Here is a 23,632-nt window from a genome sequence, read left to right as displayed (position 1 = left end):
CGGCGATCTGTTTGAGGGCTGGTTTTCCCGAGCCGCCTAGGCCGGGCCTTGGTATTTCCTTATATTCGGACGGGTCCTTGGTTCCCTGACAGATAAGCTTTTGTTTAGCAGGACAGAAACTTGACATAACTGCATACGAATTGCTGATTGCAACTTTAAAAACCTCATTGTACTTGCTGAAAAGTTGTTCTGTAACAGTACCTAGGCTTTTACCACGCTCTTAAATTGGCGTAAATATGGAGATAACAAAGAGTTCAGTTGTTTTCTTGTGGCTTGTAAAGTTCTTTGAAAACAGAGGTGTCTATGTCAGTTTCTTTACAGATTAAAAGAAAAAAAAAACAGTAACAAAAATTAGGTGTGTAATTACCAGTTTAGCACTAGCAAAAAATCTGAGAAACTAGACCACCTAATAGCTTCAACTTGTGTAAATAGTTTTTTCTGGGTTTTTTTGTTTGTTTTTGTTTGAACCTGCTTCAGACTTGAATCAGAATTTTATACGTTGAGGCTTTTACTGGGCTAATAACTAGCACTGTAGTGTTAGCGATGATAAATATTTATTTTGGGCCTTCTGGGTGTTAAGCACTGTTTGAGAGCTTTGCTTTGTGATGGGTACTATTATTATCCCCATTTTGACAAAGAGGAAACTGAGACACAGAAAAGTTGAGCAACTTGTACTAGGTTACACAGCTAATACGTTTGGGACCCAAGCAGGCTGGCTTCGTGCTTTTACCTATGCTTCTTTACTGCCTCCTTTATATATGGCTTTTTTTAGTTGACAAAGCTCTTTGATTTACTTCTCTTAACTGGGGGTATAAAATATGTGAAGTGTGTTTGTGTATATATGCATTCACACACTATTAAATTCAGCTCTCTGCTTTTGTTGACCGTATGTAAGTTTTGCATACTGAGCAAAAATTCCGTTGGATATTTTAAGATAAATGGAGTTCATAAAGTTCATGTTTGTGTCATAGTTTATAATGTTAGTTCCTTTGTGTCATGTCCTGAAAGTGTAGAGAACAACAGTTTGAAACCTACATACTCTTTAAAATATATCTTTATATATTTTTATTCTGAGAATTTAATTGAGTGGTTACTTTGTTCTTGGAATGATTATACTTACAGCTCCATGACAAGAAATAAAGGTTCAAAAAAAAATCATTTCATAAGAAATCAGCAGTTTGTGGTGATTTACAGCAGAGCAGTTAAATTTCATTCATCAGTTATCAAGCTTTTGATTGTCTCTATGCCCAGCAGTGTTAGGTACAGTTGGTTATACAAAAGAAATGTGCCAGGGCAACAAACCTTAGTTTGGGATGTGAGATTAACAACAACAATATAAAATACTCTTCTTTAGTACAGAGGGTGTATGGTGAACTGAACTGGGCTGATTGGTAATGCTTCTGCAGAGAACCAACACATAAAGGATGGATCTAGGGCATTGAATAGAAGTGTGAATGGGGAATTTTAGTGAGGAAACAGTGTGTTCAAAGACTTGGAAGTGAAAAGGATAAAAAAAATACTGATTCAAAGGGGCACATGCACCCCAATGTTTATAGCAACATTATCGACAATGGCCAAATTATGGAAAGAGTCCAAATGTCCATTGACTGATGGATGAATGGATAAAGAGGATGTCCATTGACTGATAAATCGATATATATCTATATCATATATCTATCTATATATCTGTATCTCATCTATCTATTTATATAATGGAATATTACTCAGCCATCAAAAAGAATGATGGCAAATTTGCAACCATGTGGATAGAGCTAGAGTGTATAATGCTAAGAGAAATAAGTCCAAGAAAGACCAATACCATGTGATTTCACTCATGTGGAATTTAAGAAAGCAGATGAACATGAAGGAAAAATAAAATAAGATGAAAATCAGAGAGGGAGGCAAACCATAAGAGACTTTTAACCATAGAGAACAAAGTGAGAGTTGGTGAGGGAATGGGATAATGGGTGATGATGAGTATAAAGGAGGGCACTTGTGATGAGCACTGGGTGTTGTATGTAAGTGGTGAATCACTAAATTCTGCTCCTGAAACCAGTGTTAAACTATATGTTAACTACCTTGAATTTAAATAAAATCTTGGAAGGAGGAAAAAAAAAGACTTGGAAGTGAGAATAAAAATGATTTTTCTTGAGAACAGCGAACCTGATCTATTTGGAAAGTTCGTATTGAGAAAAATGAGATTATGTGGGCAGGACTGAGGAGTGTTGTATAAGACACATATGGCAGAGAAGTTTAAGTTTAACGTATATGTATATACACAGAGAGATGATTTTGGAAGTTTTGAAACTTATATCAGTGGCTCTCAACTGGGGACAATTTTGCCTGCTTTGGGACATTTGGCAGTGTCATGGCTGGAATGGGGAGAGGTGCTAACTAGTATCTAGTTGACAGAGGCCATGAGTTCTGCTGCCAAGCATCTTATGATAGGACAGCCCCTCCATTAGAAATAATTACCCCAAATGTCAAAATGTCAGCGGTGCTGAGGTTGAGACCCTGTTGTGAGTTGGTTGTTTATATGGCCAGCTTCTGCTTCCATGTGCTGTAAAATAAGTATGAATGATGAATTTTAGGAGCATGAGTACAAACAATATTAAAGCTGGGGGAAGCTGGCTCAGAGACCTCAAGAAGGAGGCTCTTGTTGGAGTCCTCAAAGAAGGGGGAGATTGTAAGGAAATAGGATGAGGGCAATGAGAATGACAAGCAGTGATAAAATGAGACAATTATTTAAAAAACAATTTTTCCTAAGTTTGAAAATAATGTGTGTTCACTGAAAATATTGCATGTTCATTATAGGAAATTTTGGACATGTAGAGAGTGAAAAATTAAAAGCACTTATAACCCTCCCACTCCCTACCCCAGGCAGAAACAACAACTGTTAAACATTTTCATGTGGTGGTTTTTTTCAAATCTTTTTTTCAAATCTTTTAAAAACTAGGACTATACATTTTTCTCCCTGTGGGCTTTTATTGTTTGGTGTGTTTATTTGTTTGACTCAGCATGTCATGAGTATTTCCCATTCCTTGAAAAATGCTCTTTTTAATGGTCACAATCTTTTTTGGTGTGTGTGTTCTTTTGAAATTGGGAATTTTGCTTATATTCCAGAGAGACACTTTGAAGGAAGAAATAGAATATGATGACTGATTAACTATAGAAATCAATAGGGGTAAAAGTCAATGGTATCTCCAAGGTTTTAAACCTAGGAAGCTAAAAGAATGGCAGGGCTACTGAAATAAATCGGTTTCTCATAATAATTTGGGGGGGGGCAGGGGATTCTCATAATAATATCCATCTTAGGTATGTAAACTGCCATCACAGAGACCCATAAAGAGATTTTAATAAGGACCTTTGCTGCCTATCAGCTTACATTCTTCCTAAAACTCTTAACAATAATAGTCTTTCTTTGTTTTTTTTTTTTGTTATCTTTGTTTTTGTTTTGTTTTTTTACCTTTTGTTTTTTTGTGCTAAGCTTATTTTTCAGTTCCTAGCAAGTTTTCATTTTTCCTCTTCTTGAAAAGATTTTTTTTATAATTTTTAAAAAATTTTTTTTAACATTTACTTATTTTTTTTGAGACAGAGACAGAGCATGAACAGGGGAGGGGCAGAGAGAGAGGGAGACACAGAATCTGAAACAGGCTCCAGGCTCTGAGCTGTCAGCACAGAGCCCGACGCGGGGCTCAAACTCACGGACCGTGAGATCATGACCTGAGCCGAAGTCAGCCGCTTAACCGACTGAGCCACCCAGGTGCCCCGGAAAAGTTTTTTAATAATTTACTTTCTATTAGAATACTAAATAAGGCTCAGGTTTGTTGGTCATGAGTCTTTGAGAGATTAAAGGACTACTTGGGTTTTTTGAATGTATAGATTGGTACAGTTTATAAGCAAGAGGTGAGTATAACTCTTTTCTGGAGGAGGAGGAATTATCTTTAAAAATGCTTGCCCAGGGGCACCTGGGTGGCTCAGTCAGTTGAGGTCCGACTTTCTGGCTCCCGCTCAGGTCATGATCTCACGGTTCATGAATTCGAGCCCCACATCAGGCTCTGTGCCGACAGCTGCAATCCCGGAGCCTGCTTTGGATTATATGTCTCCCTCTCTCTGCCCCTCCCCTGCTCTAGCTCGCTCTCTCTCTCTCTCTCTCTCTCTCAAAAAAAAATATATATATATTTATATATATATTTATATATGTATATATATTTATATAGTAGGGATGGTAAATATATTTATATATTATATATTTAATGTTTTATATATGTATATATATGTATATAATGAGATAGTGATTAATATTTATATATATTTATTTATATATATTTAAATATATATATTATATATAATATATATTTATATTATATTTATATATATTTATATTATATATTATATATATATTATATATATGTTATATTTATATATATATATTTTTTATGCTTGCCCAGGGGCACCTGGGTGGCCCAGTCAGTTAGGCGTCCGACTTCAGCTCAAGTCAGGTCATGATCTCACTGCTCATGAGTTCGAGCCCTGTGTTGGGCTCTGTGCTGACAGCTCGGAGCCTAGAGCCTGCTTCAGATTCTGTCTCCATCTCTCTGCCCCTCCCCTGCTCTCTCTCTCTCTCTCTCTCTCTCAAATATAAAAGATAAAACATAAATAAATAAATTAATTAATTAATTACTTAATTAATTAAAAAAATGCTTGCCTAGAGGTGCCCAGGTGGCTTGGTTAAGTGTCCAACTCTTGATTTTGGCTTAAGTCATGATCTCTCAGTCTTGAGATCACGCCCTGCATTGGGCTCTGTGCTGAGAAGTGTGGAACCTGCTTGGGGTACTCTCTGTCTCTCTCTCTCTCTCTCAAAATAAAATAAAAAATTTTTAAAAAATGCTTGCCCAGTGCCTGATAATATCAACCCACTCAATATTACATTACTGTTTTATGAGTCATTATACTTGTTGATCTATATCAGTTTAGTGCTTTCTGGAAAATGTATTTTAGGGAAATATTTTTTTTTTAAAAAGCTTAAAACTAATACAAATGGTGCCTTTACTGGCAACATACACTTTTCAAATTGGATAAGATATAGTTTGACTTTGCTGGATTCAAAATGCTGTGTTTACTACTCTGTGCTTATGTCCGAGTATCTTCTCTAATATCCATTAGTTTTGTATTCCCATCTTTGTTCTTGGGACATAATGAAGGTAGAGATGGGAGAAAGAGTCTTCTGAAAGTACCCCTAATTTGCTTCCCCTTGACCACCTCACTCTCTTTCAATTTTTAAGAATACTTTTTTAATGTTTATTTTTACTTTATTTTTAATGTTTATTTATTTTTGAGAGAGAGAGACAGAATGAGAGTGGGAGAGGGGCAGAGAGAGAGGGAGACACAGAATCTGAAGCAGGCTTCAGGCTCTGAGCTGTCAGCACAGAGCCCAATGCAGGCTCAAACTCATGGACCGTGAGATCATGACCTGAGCTGAAGTCAGATGCTTAACTGAGCTACCCAGGCGCCCCTGTTTATGCTTACTCTTGAGAGAGAGAGAGACAGAGACTGTGTGAATGAGTGAGGGTCAGAGAGAAAGGGAGATACAGAATCCGAAGCAGGCTCCAAGCTCTGAGCTGTCAGCACAGAGCCCGACGCGGGGCTCGAACTCACGAACTGCAAGATCATGACCTGAGCCGAAATCAGACACTTAACCAACTGAGGCACCCAAGCACCCCTCTCTCTTGCAATTTTACACACTGCCTCAAATTCTTTTTGCCTTGAACAGTCATCCAGGAATGCCCATGCTAGCATCTCTTCTCACTAATCTTAAAACAGGCAGCTTGGTGTTATATGGGAAAGGCATTAACACTGCAAGTCACAGTTCTAAGCTTCTCTCTCCTGCTGGTGACTGAGTGTTCTTGGGCAGATCCTGTAATCTCATTTGTAAATTGAAATTATCTCCAAGGTCCTTTCCAGCTCTAAGAGTCTGTGAATCTGTGAAGTATTTACTTTTCAAGGGTAATTGCCTCTGCTGAGACTATTCTAAAGACATTCTAAGATGTCTTTCACATCTTAGTGTGCATTAATTAGATGATACCTCCCAAAGGCATTTGTAAAAGCTACTCCCATGTAATAGGATTGGGGAAGAAATTTTAGAACGGAATTTAAGTGCCACTAGCACATAAGCTTCAGGAGGGCAGGGATCATTGTTCACTGATGTTTCCTTAGTGCCAGGAATGGTAATTAGCCTGTAACATGTACTTAGTATTTGCTGAAGGAAGGAAGGAATGGACTGGTGTTGAGGAGGACTGCACAGATATTCTGAGTATCTTGAAAGAACTCGGAATACAAACCAACAGGATTACAACCTAGTCTTTCCTAGAATGTAAAAATACCTACAAGTGGTGGTAAAGCATCCACTGTTCACTTGGTTACCTTTCAGAACTATTAAGTAATTACTGCCCTGATTGCCCTTCATACTCAATAAATGCAGTTTTGTCCATTACCAGATCTTACTTTAGTGCCAGCTTGACTTTCGAGTGTGCCTTTTACTCTTATTTGCAAAAACCTATGCCTTGCTTATTCCTTACACCACTTAATATCACCAGTAACAGTATGTTTAATGTTGTAGCCAAAATAAATCAATAGATTGATTAAAATTTGTCCTCTCATCCATAGAGGATTCATGGCACAGCTGTTGGAAATTAGTACTCTTGGCATTCCTGTTCCAGTCATCTTAATTCTTACTCATATAGAATAATCTTCAAGAGGGGTGGGTTAAGCGTTCAATTTTGGCTCAGGTCATAATCTCAGTTTGTAGGTTTGAGCCCTGCATTGGGCTCTGTGCTGACCACGCAGAGCCTGGAGTCTGCTTCAGATTCTGTCTCCCTCTCTCTCTGCCCCTTCCTGGCTCATGCCTGTCTCTGTCTCTTTCTCTCTCTGTCTCTCTCTCTCTCAAAATTGAATAAACAATTTTTAAAAATTTTTGGGGCGCCTGGGTGGCTCAGTTGGTTGGGCGGCCGACTTCGGCTCAGGTCATGATCTCGCGGTCCGTGAGTTTGAGCCCCGCGTCGGGCTCTGTGCTGACCGCTCAGAGCCTGGAGCCTGTTTCAGATTCTGTGTCTCCCTCTCTCTGACCCTCCCCCATTCATGCTCTGTCTCTCTCTGTCTCAAAAATAAATAAACGTTAAAAAAAATTAAAAAAAAATTTAATAATCTTGAAGAAAAGTTAAAAGAATTTTAAGTTTAAGTAATCGCTACACCATCGTGGGGCTCAAACTCATGACCCCAAGATCAAGAGCTGCATGCTGTACTGACTGAGCCAGCCAGGTGCCCCAAGAATAGTTTTTAATTATGTGATTCATACACAAAGCTTCTCAGTAAGTCTGTTTTGTCTACAAAATTAAGTCCAGGTTCCTAACCCAGTATCGAGGGACTTCTGCATTTTATCCAATCTACTTTTCTAGTCTGTTTCCTCCACAGTGACCTGGACTGAGTAACTATTTAGTTATTTGAATAGTTGGGGTAGATAATAATGAAACAACTAGCTGGGTTATTCTCACCTAGGAAGTATGTTTCCAGGTAAGAAAAGGCTGGTAGGTATGCCTGTACAGGGTGACATTCATTATTTGGGGGAATATTTACTGAAAAATAGTATCAGGAACAAGAATTCTTTTTTTTTTTTTAATTTTTTTTACATTTATTCATTTTTTGAGAGAGCACAAGTGGGGAGGGGCAGATAGAGAGAGGGAGACAGAATCTGAAGCAGGCTTCAGGCTCTGAGCTGTCAGCACAAAGCCCGACGTGGGGCTTGAACTCACAAACCGGGAGATCATGACCTGAGCCGAAGTTGGACGCTCAACCAACTGAGCCACCCAGGGGCCCTGGAACAAGAATTCTTAAACTCCACATAAATATTTTTTTCTCTTCTTGTTGGCAGACCTATTTGGAAACTAATAATTAGAAGGAAATTATTTATGTATATTTAGTGGCATCACTTGACTACTTAGTGTGACTGACCACATTATTCTGTGCCCACAGCATTGTTTAGATGGTTTATCTGTCTGGATGGGCTGTTTTACAGTAACAACCCCCAAATCTCAGTGGCTTCAAATAACAAAGGTTTACTTCTCCTTGATTCATCTTACATGTGAGTTATCTGGGGGCTCTGCTCTATGTTGTCCTTGTTAAGGAATATGGACAGATGGAACTTTACTCTCTGTCCTGTTGCTGCTTGCCATAATAGAGGGATGGTAATAGAAGTGAATCACACAAAGTGGCTCTTTATTTCACTGGCAAGAGCAAGTCATATGACCATTACCTAGCTTCAAGATGATGGGCAAGTGTAAACCAATCATGTATCTGAAAGGAGAATTGGAATGTCATGGCATGGTTTTAATGTTTACCACAGTTAGGCACTCTCCCCTTGACATTTTTAAATATTTTGTGACTCCTCCCAGCCTACCATTATCTTTCATGGTCTTTTTTTAGATAGGTTCCTTCATTCAGCAGCTGTTCACTAAGCACCGATTCACTATATGCCAGGCACTATTCTAGATAGTGAACGTGATTCCTGCTTTCATGGAGCTCACAATTTAGTGGGAGGATGTGGACAATAAGCAAATAAGTTTGCTTCAAATAGTGATGAGTGCTATGGAGAGGGATAGATACAAGGTACTGGCATAGAGAATAGACCCCAAGTTGGTGTTATGTTTGATTGGGTGGTCAGGAAATCCTTTTGGGTGAGTAACATTTGATTTGAGAGGCAGTAGCCCTGAGAGTATATGGGAGGCATATTTTAAGCAGAAGGAATGGTTTGGCCACAAGATGGAAATGACCGTGGCATGTTTAAGGACAAAAGGCCAATGTGGCTGGAGCATTTAGGAGCAAACAGATATAGTCCAAGGGAGAGATGATGGTGGTTTTGTCTAGGATAATGCTTACAAAAATGAAGAGAAGTGAAATAGTTTGGGAATATGTTATAAAGGCAGAATCAGTGGATTCGAAGTAGGGAATTTATGAAAGAGAAAATAAGAATGAGTCTTTGGGGCTTTCAGCAACAGGGAGGATGATGATGGTTCATTTTATTTGATTAGGAACAGTTGAATGTGATGGGCATTACGGAGGGCACTTGTTGTATGTTGTTGTATATGTAAGAGAGGAACCACTAAATTCTCCTGAAACCAATAGTACACTATATATTAACTAATTAGAATTTAAATAAAAATTTGAAAAAAGAAAATAAAAGGAACAGTTGAGAGGATCAGATTTGAGAGGGTGGATATTAAGGGCTCTATTTTCAATATGTTAAGTTCAAGAATAGTTGACTATAGATTTGACATCCATATGGAGCTGCTCACAGGCAGTTGGAGGTTTGAGTTCAGAGTTGAGAACCATTGAGAGAAGCGATTTTTTTTTTTTTAAATGCGGTTAATACATTAAATTTGGTTACAGTTCAGTTTTGGACCTGAGTTTCATTATACCTCATTAAGGCAGTGTGGGATTTTTATGCTGGAGAAGGGTGCTCTCTAAGAGATGGGGGCATTTTCAGATTTCAGTATATATTCTAATTTCAGCCCAGGAGACATAGTGATAACAAACCACTGTAATGGACAGGGAGGGATGTGTGGTAATCCTTGCACATGTTGGAGTGTAAGAAAGATTAAGAACCATTGTTATAAAAGGGCTCTAGTATCTTTTGTTGATTTCTTTGTTTAATTCTTAAAGGGCAGTCTACCCTTATTTGTAAAGTCTTAGGGAGTACTTACCCTGTTTACTTCAAAATTAGGCACAAGTGTTACAGATTTGTAAGCTTAGTCCAAATCATGAAGATAGAACATTAAAGTTACTTATGTTAGCTGGTCTTTTTTGGAGTTGTATATCTTATTGCAATATCTTTTCATACATAGTCTATCTTGAAAGCATCAGAAATACGTTTAGTAGCTAAACAAGGGGTCAGAAAGGATCCTTAAGGTGACATTGTTTTATATATGTTTATAAAAATTTCTGAGTTTAAGAAGACAATTAGAAAGTATTATTTTTCTTCCCTATGAATATTTCCAGAAAAAGCTGGAATATGCTAAGAGGGAGAAGAGAGCTATTCACCAAAACATGCTAAGATAATCATCTACTTGGCTTTGGAAACCCTAAGTCTTCCTAAAGATTCATGTGTTTGTGTAGCCATTGAAGAAGAGATGTATATTATATTATCAATACATTTTATTATTTTTTAAAAATATTTTCTTTTCATGTTTTTATTTAAATTACAGTTAACATACAATGTAATATTAGTTTCAGGTATAGAATTTAGTGATTCTTCACTTACATACAACACTTAGTGCTTATCACAAGTGCCCTCCTTAATGCCCATCACCCATTTAACCCATCCCCTCACCCACCTGCCCTCCAGCAACCCTCAGTTTGTTCTCTGTAGTTAAGAGTCTATGGGGAGGGGAGGTGGATAAAGATTTTATTTTTAAGTAATGTCTACCCTCAACGTGGGCCTCAGACTCAACCCTGAGATCAAGAGTCACATGCTCTATCGACTGAGCCCGCCCCAGCCAGGAGTCCCATTAACAATACATTTTAACTTAGTTAAAAAATAATACTTGATGGGGCGCCTGGGTGGCTCAGTCGGTTAAGCGTCCGACTTCAGCTCAGGTCACGATCTCGCGGTCCATGGGTTCGAGCCCCGCGTCGGGCTCTGGGCTGATGGCTCAGAGCCTGGAGCCTGCTTCCGATTCTGTGTCTCCCTCTCTCTCTGCCCCTCCCCTGTTCATGCTCTGTCTCTCTCTGTCTCAAAAGTAAATAAACGTTAAAAAAATTTAAAAAAAAAATAATACTTGCATTTGGGGCACCTGGGTGGCCCAGTTAGTTAAGCAGCAGACTCTTGGTTTCTTCTCAGGTCATGATCTCATTGTTTATGAGTTCGAGCCCCACATCGGGTTCAGCTCTGACAACATGGAGCCTGGTTGGGATCGTTTCTCTCCCTGCCTGTCCCTTCCCCTCTCCCTCCCCCCTCCCTCCCTCCCTCCCTCCCTCCCTCCCTCTCTCTCAAAAATAAATAAACTTAAAAACAAAAAACTTACATTTGATACAAAATCCAAAAGCCCGAAAGGAAAAAGTCTCCTTCTCACTTCATCCCCCAGCTACACCTATCCTCTCTCTAGAAGTGACTTTTGTCCCCATTTTCTTGTGTATCCTTTCAAAGGAAGTTCAAGGAATATACAGGCAATCACTCATGTACACATTTAGTCTTTTTGTTTTTTAATTTTTTAATGTTTATTTATTTTTGACAGAGAGACAGACACAGTGTGAGCAGGGGAGGGGCTGAGAGAGAGGGAGACACAGAATCTGAAGCAGGCTCCAGGCTCTGAGTTGTCAGCACAGGGCCAGACGCGGGGCTCGACCTCACGAACAGTGAGATCATGACCTGAGCCGAAGTTGGAAGCTTAACCAACTGAGCTACCCAGGTGCCCCGACGCATTTAGTCTTTATGTAAGTGGTAGCATACTTTTCTGCACCTACCTCCCCCCCACATGCCCACTTTCCAGTTATAAGGCATTGAAAAAAATAAGTCTGTGGGTCCAGAACTATTGGTAAAGATGATGATAAATAGCCACCAAGTAATCAGAATTTAGCTAACTTCCTTTTCTCATTATTAATACCAATCCCTTAATGTAGACTACTCAGTGGACTTAATTATTAAAAATAAGGATGAGGTGGTGGGAATGGTAATTCCCACTTAGCATCAATTTTTAAATTTTCGTTTCAGGATAACTCAGTCATAAGAGAACTGGAATTCAGTTTGGTCTAATTGACTGAAATGATATGTTATCATCTTGTATCCATTGAATCTGCAGAAATCTGTATATTCATGCTTGATCTGCCTTCCTGAATTTGATGTTATTTCTCAAACCAACCTTCCATGCATGGCAGACTGAGTTAATAGAAGATGGTGTGATAAATCATCAATGCAGCAAGTAAAAAGCCCTTAGGATTTATTCTGGGTCCTAGGGGTTTTGTGTTGTTCTGAACATGGAATCAGAACAAGGGTACTTAGTTTCATGATTTGAGTATTTAATATCAGGCTCTGATAATTTGGTAAATCCATTTCCTCAATAGGAATAAACCTAGCAAGTGCATTAGACATCCAGGTAATTTGATGGGCCACCATTTCCCTGGGTGGTGCATAAATAAGTACTGCCTATATTTATTTCTGTGCTTCTTTTTCTTCTTCTCCATTGTTCTTCACCTCCTACCCACCAATCCATGCCCTATGTAATTGAGACATTCTTTCAAAATGTTAACCCTCAATCAGATTAGAATCTAGAAGGGATTAAAAGGCTCCAAACAAAACTAATCAACAGAACGTATCATTTTTCTACCAGTGTACTAGTGAACATGCCATTCACTTTGTCACTTTTTGAGTACAAGTGTCTGCAGTCTTTATAAGCCACTCCACCCCCCCTTGTCCAAATGTGCCTTTAAGAAATCATGGAATTTTTTTTTTGGAATCTGGCTTGATATTAAAGTACATGTGTTTAGTTCTTATGATAAGTTGTGACTGCTCTACACTAGGTCACATAATCTGTTCAGCCCAACATTTGTTTTGGACACCCCTGTAATAGTTATGAAAATAAATTTTACACATTAAAATTTAGTGAAACTCTTCATTGAGAATCATTGGGTGAGTCCTGTTGGACTAGAAGCTGTTGTTACTCTATAAAATGATTCTTTTTTCTTTTTTTTTTAATTTTTTTTATTGTTATTTATTTTTGAGAGAGAGACAGAGTGCGAGTGGGGAGGGGCAGAGAGGCGGGTTGTACACAGAATCCTTAGCAGGCTGCAGGCTCTGAGCTGTCAGCACAGAGCCCAACGCAGGGCTCAAACTCATGAACCTTGAGATCATGACCTGAGCTGAAGTCGGATGCTTAACCGACTGAGCCACCCAGGCGCCCCTAAAATGATTCTTTAAACATACTTGCTTTAAGGGGCAGCTGGGTGGCACAGTCACTTAAGCCTCAGACTCTTGATCTCAGCTCGGGTCATGATCCCACAGTTCATGAGTTCAAGCCCTGCATTGGGCTCTGCGCTGATGGCACAGAGCCTGCTTGGGATTCTGTCCCTCCTTCTTTCTGACCCTTTCCAGCTGTGTGCTCGCTCTCTCGCTCTCTCAAAATAAAAAAATACTTAGTGCACGCACGGAGAAGAGGCAGAGTGAGAGAGAGAGAACTCAAACCCATGAACTGTGAGATAATGACCTGAGCTGAAGTCAGATCCTTAACTGCTGATCCACCCAGGCTCCCCTAAGCCACTTTTTTCTATTTAATAATTTAATTTAGCTCAGCAGTTTTTCCCCTTAAACTGTTTGATAAGTCATTGGAGATAATTGCCATGCTTAATATATTTTATTATAATGGCTTTTCTGTGTTTCTCCCACTATGAATATTGTGAAGGTGAGAATTTTATAAGAGGGAAAGTTGGGAAGTTTAAGGGTATGAGCAGAAATGAGGCAGGAAACTACTAGTTGCCATAATGTAGCTATATATAACACCAAAATTCATCAACTTTAAAGTGATTCAGGTCACCGAGTTCTATAATTTTACAATTCTTTTGTGTTCCTTTACATAACAAAGACATGTGTTTTAAGGCTTAAGAAACTAATTTATCACTTCTTATTAAGGTATTGTCTTATGTTAAAAAATAAACTTAATTCTTTTATTTAAAATATACAGATCTTTAGGGGCGCCTGTGTGGCTCAGTCAGTTGACCGTCCAACTTTGGCCCAGGTCATGATCTCACAGTTCATGAGTTCAAGCCCTGCGTCAGGCTCTGTTCTGACAGCTTGGAGCCTGGAGCCTGCTTCGGATTCGGTGTCTCCCTCTCTCTCTGCCCCTCCCCAGCTCATGCTCACACTCTGTCTCTGTCAAAAATAAATAAATTGATTAATTAATTAATTAAAATAAAATAAAATAAAATATACAGTTTTTTACTATAGAAAATTGATACAGAAAAATAAGCTGAAGAAAATGATTCAACCTTAATACTGTAAAAAAATAAACAGGAAAAAAGGATTCAACTGTAATACCACTCTTAATAAAGAATTTTTGTCCTTTTGGTCTCGTGTTTATTTTTTTCCTATGCTACATGTACGCATACACAGAAACCTATAACACAGGTAGGAACTGGTATTAAAGTTTGCTGACACCATAAAGCATGTTTCTTATACGAAAGACAACTTGCTTCATCGGCGATGTCTATGTATATATAACTTAATGATAGCTAACGTTTATAGAGCGATTAACCATGTGCCAGACATCGTGGCAAGTGGATTATTTTATTTAATCCTCACAGCACCACTCCGAAAATAGGAGGCTAAGTAATTTGCCTAAGATCGTGTAACTAATAAGTGGTTCAGGCAGGACTCAAACCTAGGAAGTCTGACTCTAGGACTTGTGTTTCCCTGTTATGACATACTGCCTCGTCCTTTCAGTTTAATCACCTAAGAAAAGTACAAGTGCATACTACTGCTTTCACATGAAAACTAAAACATGATCTTCTATAACATCTGCCAAATTTGTAAAGGCAGAAATTGATAATACAGAATCTTCTGTCATCAGGGGTGCCGATTGTCCATCTGTCCATTTGCCAGGCTTACACGGTTGCCCAGCTTAGTAAATATGCTGAAGTTTAAAACAGGAGTTTAAAAACATTGTTTCTGTGAAAACTAATTGGAATGGTTTAGATAGACTACATGAAGGCAAGTGACTCAAAAACTTCATATCAACTTGGGTGTAGGTTAGAAAGCCAAAGATAAATGAAGTAAAACCATAACAGTTTAGAATTTTGTACTGATAATGCTTTGTGAGTGTCATTAGTTCTTGGGCCACTTGAAAGAAACCCAGAGTAGGAATCATTGCTGCATATGCATCATTTTAAGGTACATGTGTACATCTCTCTTTTGAATCTCATTTTAAATGATTTTTTGAGTAACCACTATCCCAGTCACATTATATGAAATATTTTTATCATATATTTCAAGAGCTCTATAATCATATTTTTTGACCCACTCATTTGCTTATCTAGAGGAAGTAATCTATTTTGTACAAATATATTTATATTTATATCCACCAAAGTATTTTCTGTAAAAGCAAAAATAAAATTCATGTGATAAAATAATATACATTTAAATCGTTTTCAAAAGACTTTCTAATATGTAGGAAAATATAATGTTGATGACACAATGCAGTATATAAAACTAAGCTGCTTGGCAGGAGAAGCACCAGAATAGTATTGGTGGTTGAATTACTGGTGATTTCTTAAATTTGACTTATTTTAAAAGTAATACTTGTATGAAATGCAAAATTTTGTATAAAGAGAGCATAAAGTAAAAAATTTCTCTACTGTTCTCCACCTTTGTGGTTCACCTTTGTAGAAGCATTCAGTGTTTCTTGGGATATTTTAATGTGAGAGAGATAACTTTTATTCATGTTTATTTCCCCCTTTTATGCAACACACTTCTTCTGTTCCCAAATCCAGGGATATGGAGTTAGAGAGGGAGGGACAGGACCCAGACTTCCTGCCCACATCTGTTTTTGTTTCTCTCTTTTCCCCCCTCCCCTTACTTTCACATTACTCTTGTTGAGAGAAAGTTCACTGCATCTACAGTCATTGAGGGGAACACTACCTCTAGCCCAAAGAGCAAGGACATGCCATTTAAACTATATTATTGCAGAACATTGCTATATATATTTATATATAGCCCACAAATAAGCTTTACTCATTGAAGTACTCTAGTATCTTATCTGTTTCTTTTAACTTATGGAAATATGTAACCATATAGAGAAACAGAGAGGATGGTATAATGAACATCCCAATTACCCAGCTTCAACCATTATCAGTGTTTCTTGTTTCAGTGATTTTCCCGTACTCTGTGCAAATCCTAAATATCTCTTTTCATCTGTATGATGTATGTATGTAGATGTATCCCTAAAAGACTCTTAAGAAAACAACAAAGAAAGATAAAATACCATTCAACTAGAAGTAATTAACAATGATTAATAATACTTCCTTACTCTCATATTATTGCTGATAGAAATGCAAAATGGTACAATTTTTTAAAAGTTTGACAGCTTTCTTGAAAAGTTAAACATATACTTACCATCATCCCACTCCTAAGTATTTACCCAAGAGAAATGAAAGTATCTGCTCATGCTAAGACTCGTACAGGACTATTCTTAGCAGCTTTATTAGTAATAGCCCAAATTGGAAGCAACCCAAATGTTCATCAACAGATGAATGGATAAAGAAATTTTGATGTATTCACACAATAGAATACTGTTCTGCAGTAAAAAGGAATGGTCTATTGATACATGTAACAGCATAGATGATTACCAAAATAATTATGTTGAGTGAAAGAAATCTTTCCTCCCTCAAAAAAGGAGAATATACTATATGATTCTATTTATGTAAAATACTAGAAATTGCAAACTAATGTATAGTGACGGAAAACAGATCAAGTGGTTAGGGAGGAATTATAAAGAGGCACAGGAAATTTTTTAAGATTATGGATGGGTTCCCTATATTGATTTTGGTAACAGTTTAATGGGTGTATATGTATGTATGTGTACAGAAGTACACTTTAAATATGTACAGTATATTATTTATTATGCTTTAGAGTTGTAAACAATTCCTTAATATCACATATTCAGTCAATACTCAAATTTCCCTAATTACACATTTTACCAGTTTTTTTAAACTAGAATCTTAGGCAATGTCCATACATTGTATTTAGTTGATGCAGTGTCTTTTAATATATAGTTTTCTCTTCTTTATTTTTCTTTCTTGTGAAGTATTTGTTGAGGAAACTGAATTTTGTGTCCCAAAGAATTTCTGTTTTCTGGATTTTTAAAACTATATCCCCCACGATAGTGCTTATTAATAGGCCCTCTTTGTCTTCTGTATTTCCTTTAAACTGATAGTTTGTAACAGACAGTTGAAACTTGATTATGTTCTGGCTAGATTTTTTGGCAAGAATATTTAATAATAGTATTATGAAGTGTATTTCCTGTTGTATCACACCAGGAGGCATGTAATATCTGATTTTCTCCTTGTTTGTGATGCTAAAGTTGATAAGTGGTTTGGATGTTGTCAGTCTGGTCTATTCTTTATACAGTTCCCCATCACTATCTGTATGTTTTTGCTTTGTATTTGTGCTCAAATTGAACAATGATTTCTGGAGAAGAACTGAAAATATAGTAAACAGGAAAGCTCTAGATTCTGATTTTTTGAGTACCTAAGAGTTTTTGCTGTGGTTGCTTAGCGAGCTTTCCCTCATTTCATTTGTACAGTTTCCTTTGTGTCTTCAGGGATCAGATCAGGTATGACATAAGATATATTTCTGGATACTTTACTCTCAGATTAGAGTCACTGCTGCTGCTCTTTTAGCAACCTGTGTATGTATTTCTCTTTTATAGCACTTATTTTATATTTGTTGACTTTTTCTTTTCTTCCCCACTAGGCCATGAGCTTCTTGAGAAATAAGATGTGTACTTCTTACTCATCTCTTGACACATAGTAGGCGCTCAGTAAATGCATGTTGAATTGAATACATGTGCTTTCTTTAATCATTTAAAAAATGAACTTTAAAATACTAGTACTTTGTGATGATATTTGTTCTGGAGGATATACGCATACACACACACACACACATATACGTCTGTGTATATATTTAAATTAAGAGTTGTCGAATTACCTTTTAGATTGTGTAACTAAGAGGCGCCTGGGTGGCTCAGTTGGTTAAGTATCCAACTTCAGCTCAGGTCATGATCTTGTGGTTTGTGAGTCCAAGCCCTGCTTTGGGCTCTGTGCTGACAGCTCAGAGCCTGGACCCTGCTGCAGATTCTGTGTCCCCCACGCTCTCTGCCATTCCCCCACCTGCGCTCTGTGTCTCTTTCTTTCAAAAAATGAATAAACATTAAAAAAAAATTTTTTTTTAGATTGTGTATCTAAAGGTGTGAAATGCAGCCCCTGATCAGGAGAATCTCATTTTTCAGTCTAGTTGGCAAGAGGAGACACACCTGGATCAGTTAGTTTTCAGTCATGTCTTACTTTTAAACCCTCAATTATTTATTGATTGTTAAAGTCCTAAACTATGTGATGTTAATTTACTAAGTGCCATAAAAAAGTGGTGAAGGAAGAGATCAATGAAGATAGGAATCAAGAAATGATACGGAGAGGAAACTTTGAATTCGGTCATTTATGGTCAGAGGCCATGATGGAATGGAAAGGGACATTTCTGTTTCCATAAAAGAAGAAACATTTCATTTCCATAAAAATGAAACATCAGGGGAGGCAGGAAGTATTAATAGCAAAACAAAAGAGACTTAATGTTATAAAGTGTTTTCTGTGTTTAAGGATGCTTACAATGAGTTTAGAAGTCCATACCCTTTTCTCATTTCCTTTTGTGAAAGCTTTTTTTTTCATTTTTTTTTAATGTTTCTTTATTTTTGAGAGAGAGAAAGAGAGAAAGAGAGAATGTGAGTAGGGAGAGACAGAGAGGGAGACACAGAATCTGAAGCAAGCTCCAGGCTCTGAGTTGTCAACACAGAGCCTGACATGGGACTCCAGCTCACAAACTGTGAGATCATGACCTGAGCTGAAGTCGGACGCTTAGCCTACTGAGCCATCCAGGTGCCCCTCCTTTTGTGAAAGCTTTAATGTGGTTAGTTTCTTACATTTTCATCATTTTCTCATACACTTAACAGCCCTTGATCCTTCTGTAAAGTTCCAACGTTAGTCCTCTGCTTTCTGTCTTCAAAGTTGGCCTACTGCTTTGAAATCACTTTAGTCAGTTAAAATATTCTTTTCTTAAGTTTTGACACTTAGGTAATTATTTACCCCCCATTCTCTTTATCCTAGTTCTTCCTTTATTTAAAAACAAAACCGGAGTGCCTGGGTGGCTCAGTCGGTTAATCGTGTGACTTCGGCTCAGGTCATGATCTTTTGGTTCATGAGTTTGAGCCTCACGTCAGGCTCCATGCTGACAGCTCAGAGCCTGGAGCATGCTTCGGATTCTGTCTCCTTCTCTCTACCCCTTCCCCGCTCACGCTCTGTCTCTCTCTGTTTCTCAAAAATATATAAATGTTAAAAAAAAAAAAAGCCACCAAACTGTTTTATTGTCTGCAGGTTTTCTTTTACTTTTGGAGTGGGGCAGGATAAATATGCAAACATCTTTGTTTTTAAAGATGAGGAAAATGAGACTTAGTTATTTCCAAGGTCACATAGCTAGTTAAATAGGAAAGCTAGAGATTTGAACATGGGACTATTTGACCTAATCTTTTAGCTATGCTAAACTTTAAGGTTGGTTGAGTCTTTTAATTTTTCACCCAGTTAGTGAGTTTTGGTAACTACTGCATGGTGAGCAAAAAAGCTTTCCAGAGAGCTAGGAGAGAGACCAGAGAAGCCTGGAAGTCTTTGCAGATTAAGCTTTTAACTCCCACTGGCCTCCAAATGAGAGCACTCACCCTTCATCATTGCACACAGAGGACACTGAAGGCATCTCCCATACTCAGGGCCAGACAACCCACATAGATGAGTAGAACATGGAGAGAGCCAGAAAAGTGAGCCTTAGTAATCACCAATCAGAACAGTACATATTTCAGATACTTGGAGCAATGTTTCTAGAACGTTCACCACTGAAATATGGACCAATTTCCTGGAGGAAAAAAAAACGGATGGGGGCTCCTGGGTGGCTCAGTCCATTAAGCGGTTAAGCGTCTGACTCTGGTTCAGCTTGGGTCATGATCTCAGGGCTTGTGGGTTCGAGCCCCACATCGGGATCTGCCCTGGCAGCCTTCTTGTGACTGTCTCTCTCTCTTCCTCTGTCTCTGCCCCTCCCCTGTTTGCACACGTGTGCTCTCTAAATAAATAAATAGATAGATAGATAGATAGATAGATAAACAAGCTTAAAAAAAAAAGAATGGATATGGGCCTAGTGAAACCACATTTCTCACTTTTGTCAAGTGAGTTTCAAGTGTCCAAGGAGCCTAATGAAAAGCTATGAATGACTTGCGCTCTGCACCCCAATTTTTTATTTTCTTATTTTTTTTTAATGTTTATTTTTGAGAGAGAGTGGGTGTGGCGGGGAGAGACAGAGAGAGAGGGAGACAGAGGATCTGAAATGGGCTCTGCACTGACAGCAGCAAGCCCAATGCAGGACTTGAACTCAGGAACCTGAGCTGAACTCAGACACTCACCCGACTGAGACACCCAGGCGCCCCCACCCCAATTTTTTTAAAGTCAGGTTATTGAGGTGTCATTGACATGAGTTTTGACGTATGCAGAGTTATATGTGTTTAGTCACTACCACAGTCAAGGAATAGAACATGTAGGGTGCCTGAGTGGCTCAGTCAGTTAAGAATCCAACTCTTGATTTCGGCTCAGGTCAGGATCTCACAGTTCATGAGTTCGATCCCTGCATTGGGCACTGTGCTGCCAGTGTGAAACCTGCTTGTGATTCTCTCTCTCCATTCCCCCCCCCACTCTCTCTCTCTCTTTCTCTTTCTCTCTCTCTCTCTCTCTGTCTCTCTCAAAATAAATAAACTTAAAAAAAAAAAACAAAAAGAAATAGAACATGTCCCTCCCTACAGAAAGTTCCCTCTTGTCCTTTTGTGGTCAACTTCTCCCTTCTTCGAGACTCTGGCAACAGTTGCTATTTTTCTTTCCCTATAATTTTGCCTTTTCGAGAATATCATAAAATGAAGTTGTATGGTGTATGCTGTTTGGAGTCTCACGTCTCTCATTTAGCATAATGGGATTGAGACATATTCATGTTGTCATGTATATTAGTAACCTGTTTCTTTTTATTGCTGAGTAGTTGATAATTTTTATGGAACTACAGAAAATTCAGTCTAGGAATGTAAACCTTTTAACTAAGGTGGGTGACCATATATCCCAATTTGCTTGACAAACTTGGTTTATGCCTATTGACCCAGCATAATTTTTTCTAAATTTATTTTCAAGTTAGTTAACATATAGTATAGTCTTGGCTTCAGGAATAGAATCCAGTGATTCATCTGTTATATGACACCCACTGCTCATCCTGAAAAGTGCCCTCTTTAATGCCCATCACCCATTTAAACCTTCCCCCCACCCACCTCACCTCCAGCAACCCTCAGTTTGTTCTCTGTACATAAAGAATCTCTTATGGTTTGCCTTCCTCTCTCTTTTTATCACATTTTTCCTTCCCTTCCCTTATGTTCATCTGTTGTGTTTTTCAGATTCCACACATGAGTGAAATCATATGATATCTGCCTTTCTCTGACTGACTTATTTCACTTAGCATAATGCACTCTGGTTCCATCCACATTGTTTCAAATGTCAAGATTTCATTCTTTTTCATCACTGAGTAGTATTCCATTGTATGTATATACCACATCTCTTTGTCCATTCATCAGTCGATGGACATTTGGGCTCTTTTCATAATGTGGCTATTGTTGATAGTGCTGCTATAAACATTGGGGTGCATATGCCCCGTCAAATCAGCATTTTTGTATCCTTTGGATATATTCTTTGTAGTGCAATTGCTGGGTCATCCAGCATTCTTCACAGAGCTAGAACAAACAATCCTGAAATTTGTATGGAATGAGAAAAGACCTCACATAGCCAAAGTAATGTTGAAAAAGAAAACCAAAGCTGGAGGCATCACAATTGCGGACTTTAGACTGTATTACAAAGCTGTAATCATCAAGACAGTATGGTATTGGCACAAAAATAGACACATAGATCAGTGGAATAGAGAACCCAGAAATGGACCCACCAGCCAACTAATCTTCAATGAAGCAGGAAAGAGTATCCAGTGGAAAAAAGCCAGTCTCTTTAGCAAATAGTGCTGGAAAACTGGACCGTGACATGCAGAAAAATGAAACTGGACCACTTTTTATACCATACACAAAAATAAATTCAAAATGGATGAAAGACCCAGCATAATTTTTAATAGTGTTTCCTTTCATTCTCAAATATGTCCTGGTTTGGTTGATAAATTATATGGTTGATATGATACGATCATAGTTTACTTGCTCTGCAGTGTTGTCAGATTTGCCTTCCAAAATACCAGAATTGTATATATTTATATTTTTTAGAACTATTGTGATAATAGCAGTAATTACTTACATGTAATATCATTTTGATCTCAACAGCATCCCCATTTTGCATTTGAAAAAACAGATTCAGAATAGAATAAATGACCTGCCAAAAATCATGAGCTAGAAAGTGATAAAACCTGCATTGTCTTATCTACATATTCACCATTAATCTCTCCTGTTACTTGAGGTGCAGTACAGTGTGTTAGTTAAGAATGGAGGCAGTGGTGGCAGAAGGCCTCAATTCCAGTCCCAACTCTTACCATTTTTTTGCTATTTGACTTTGGACAAATTATGTAATCTTCTTGTGCCTCAGTTTCATCATCTATTAAAAGGGCATAATATGATATCTTCAATGCCTATGGGTAGCATATGGTAAGCTTATACTAAAGGCTACCTATTATTTTTTAATGATATTGTTATTTGATTAACACCATTGCAATGGAACTTCTGTCCCTCAACAAAAACCTCCGTTCCCACCACATTAAAAAAAAAAAGTGGGGAGCATTTTGCTCTTTTCTCTTTCTAGATAAAAAGAAATTATTAATCTTTAATAATATGGTACCCAATTATGAAAGTCTTCAACATTTAGATAAATAGTTTAGTTTTGGGTGTAGTAAATCAATTCCACAAATTATGTTCCTTGGAACATCTGCATCTTTAAAATTTTATATGTATCGACATTTTAAAAAGTAGGATGGTGGCCAAGTTTGGGAAGCGGAGTGAAATAAAATTATACAGGCTTCTCAGAGCCTTGTTAATGTATTTAAATAATTCCCAGAAATAATTTAATATGCAGCTCATCCAGACTTATGTGAACAGAGTAAAACATCTATTAAATCTATGTGGATATTCTAAACATAATTCAGGAAATCCTGTAGTAAACAGTAAGAAACTACTGGAGATATGGGGATTTTGCCATGAACACTGTAGGTTGTAAAGAATGATTTGCAGGGACCAGGAAGGGAGGGTGACAGGAAAGTCAAATAATTGTTATAGTAATTTAGGCTTGAAGTGATAGGGCTGACAGTGGACAAAGTAAGGTCAGAATGGATCCATGAAATATTTTGAAGAAAGATTCAAGAAGACTTAGTAATCCGTTAGAAGAAAGGATTGAGAATCAAAATAAATCCTAGGTTTTTATTTGGGAGAAGTTTGGTGCCAGCTAGGCATGTGGTAGCTAGGCAGGGCAGTTAGTTGGTTTGACATTGGAAGAGACTGAAGAGGTTTGTTTTAGATGTGTTGACGTGGACCAATCAATGCCAGATCAGGAAGCCAAATAAATAGGAGTTAAAGGAGAGACTGGGTTTAGAGAAATAGCTGAAGCTGTGAAAACATGGTTTTTTTCTTTTTTTCTTTTTCTTTCCAATTTTAGTGTAGAGATAAAAGAGTTGTTGAAGGAAAAGGAACCAAAAGGGTTAGTAAGGGAGCAAAGAGAGTCAAGGTACTGTAGTGCTTTGTCCTATGAATAGAAAAATTGTGTGTGTGTGTGTGTGTGTGTG

The 23,632-nt window shown here is 37.8% G+C and overlaps 1 protein-coding gene across 1 annotated transcript in view; it reads left to right on the top strand.

The window, feature by feature from the left end:
- KATNBL1 (katanin regulatory subunit B1 like 1) overlaps positions 1–23,632 on the top strand; it is a 46,125-nt gene that overhangs the window by 501 nt on the left and 21,992 nt on the right. The gene's annotated exons all lie outside the window — the stretch shown is intronic.

Source organism: Lynx canadensis, chromosome B3 (assembly GCF_007474595.2).
Source record: "Lynx canadensis isolate LIC74 chromosome B3, mLynCan4.pri.v2, whole genome shotgun sequence".
NCBI classification, from domain to species: Eukaryota; Metazoa; Chordata; class Mammalia; order Carnivora; family Felidae; genus Lynx; species Lynx canadensis.
The sequence above is the reverse complement of the archived record's forward strand: the minus strand, read 5'-3'. Positions and strand labels throughout refer to the sequence as shown.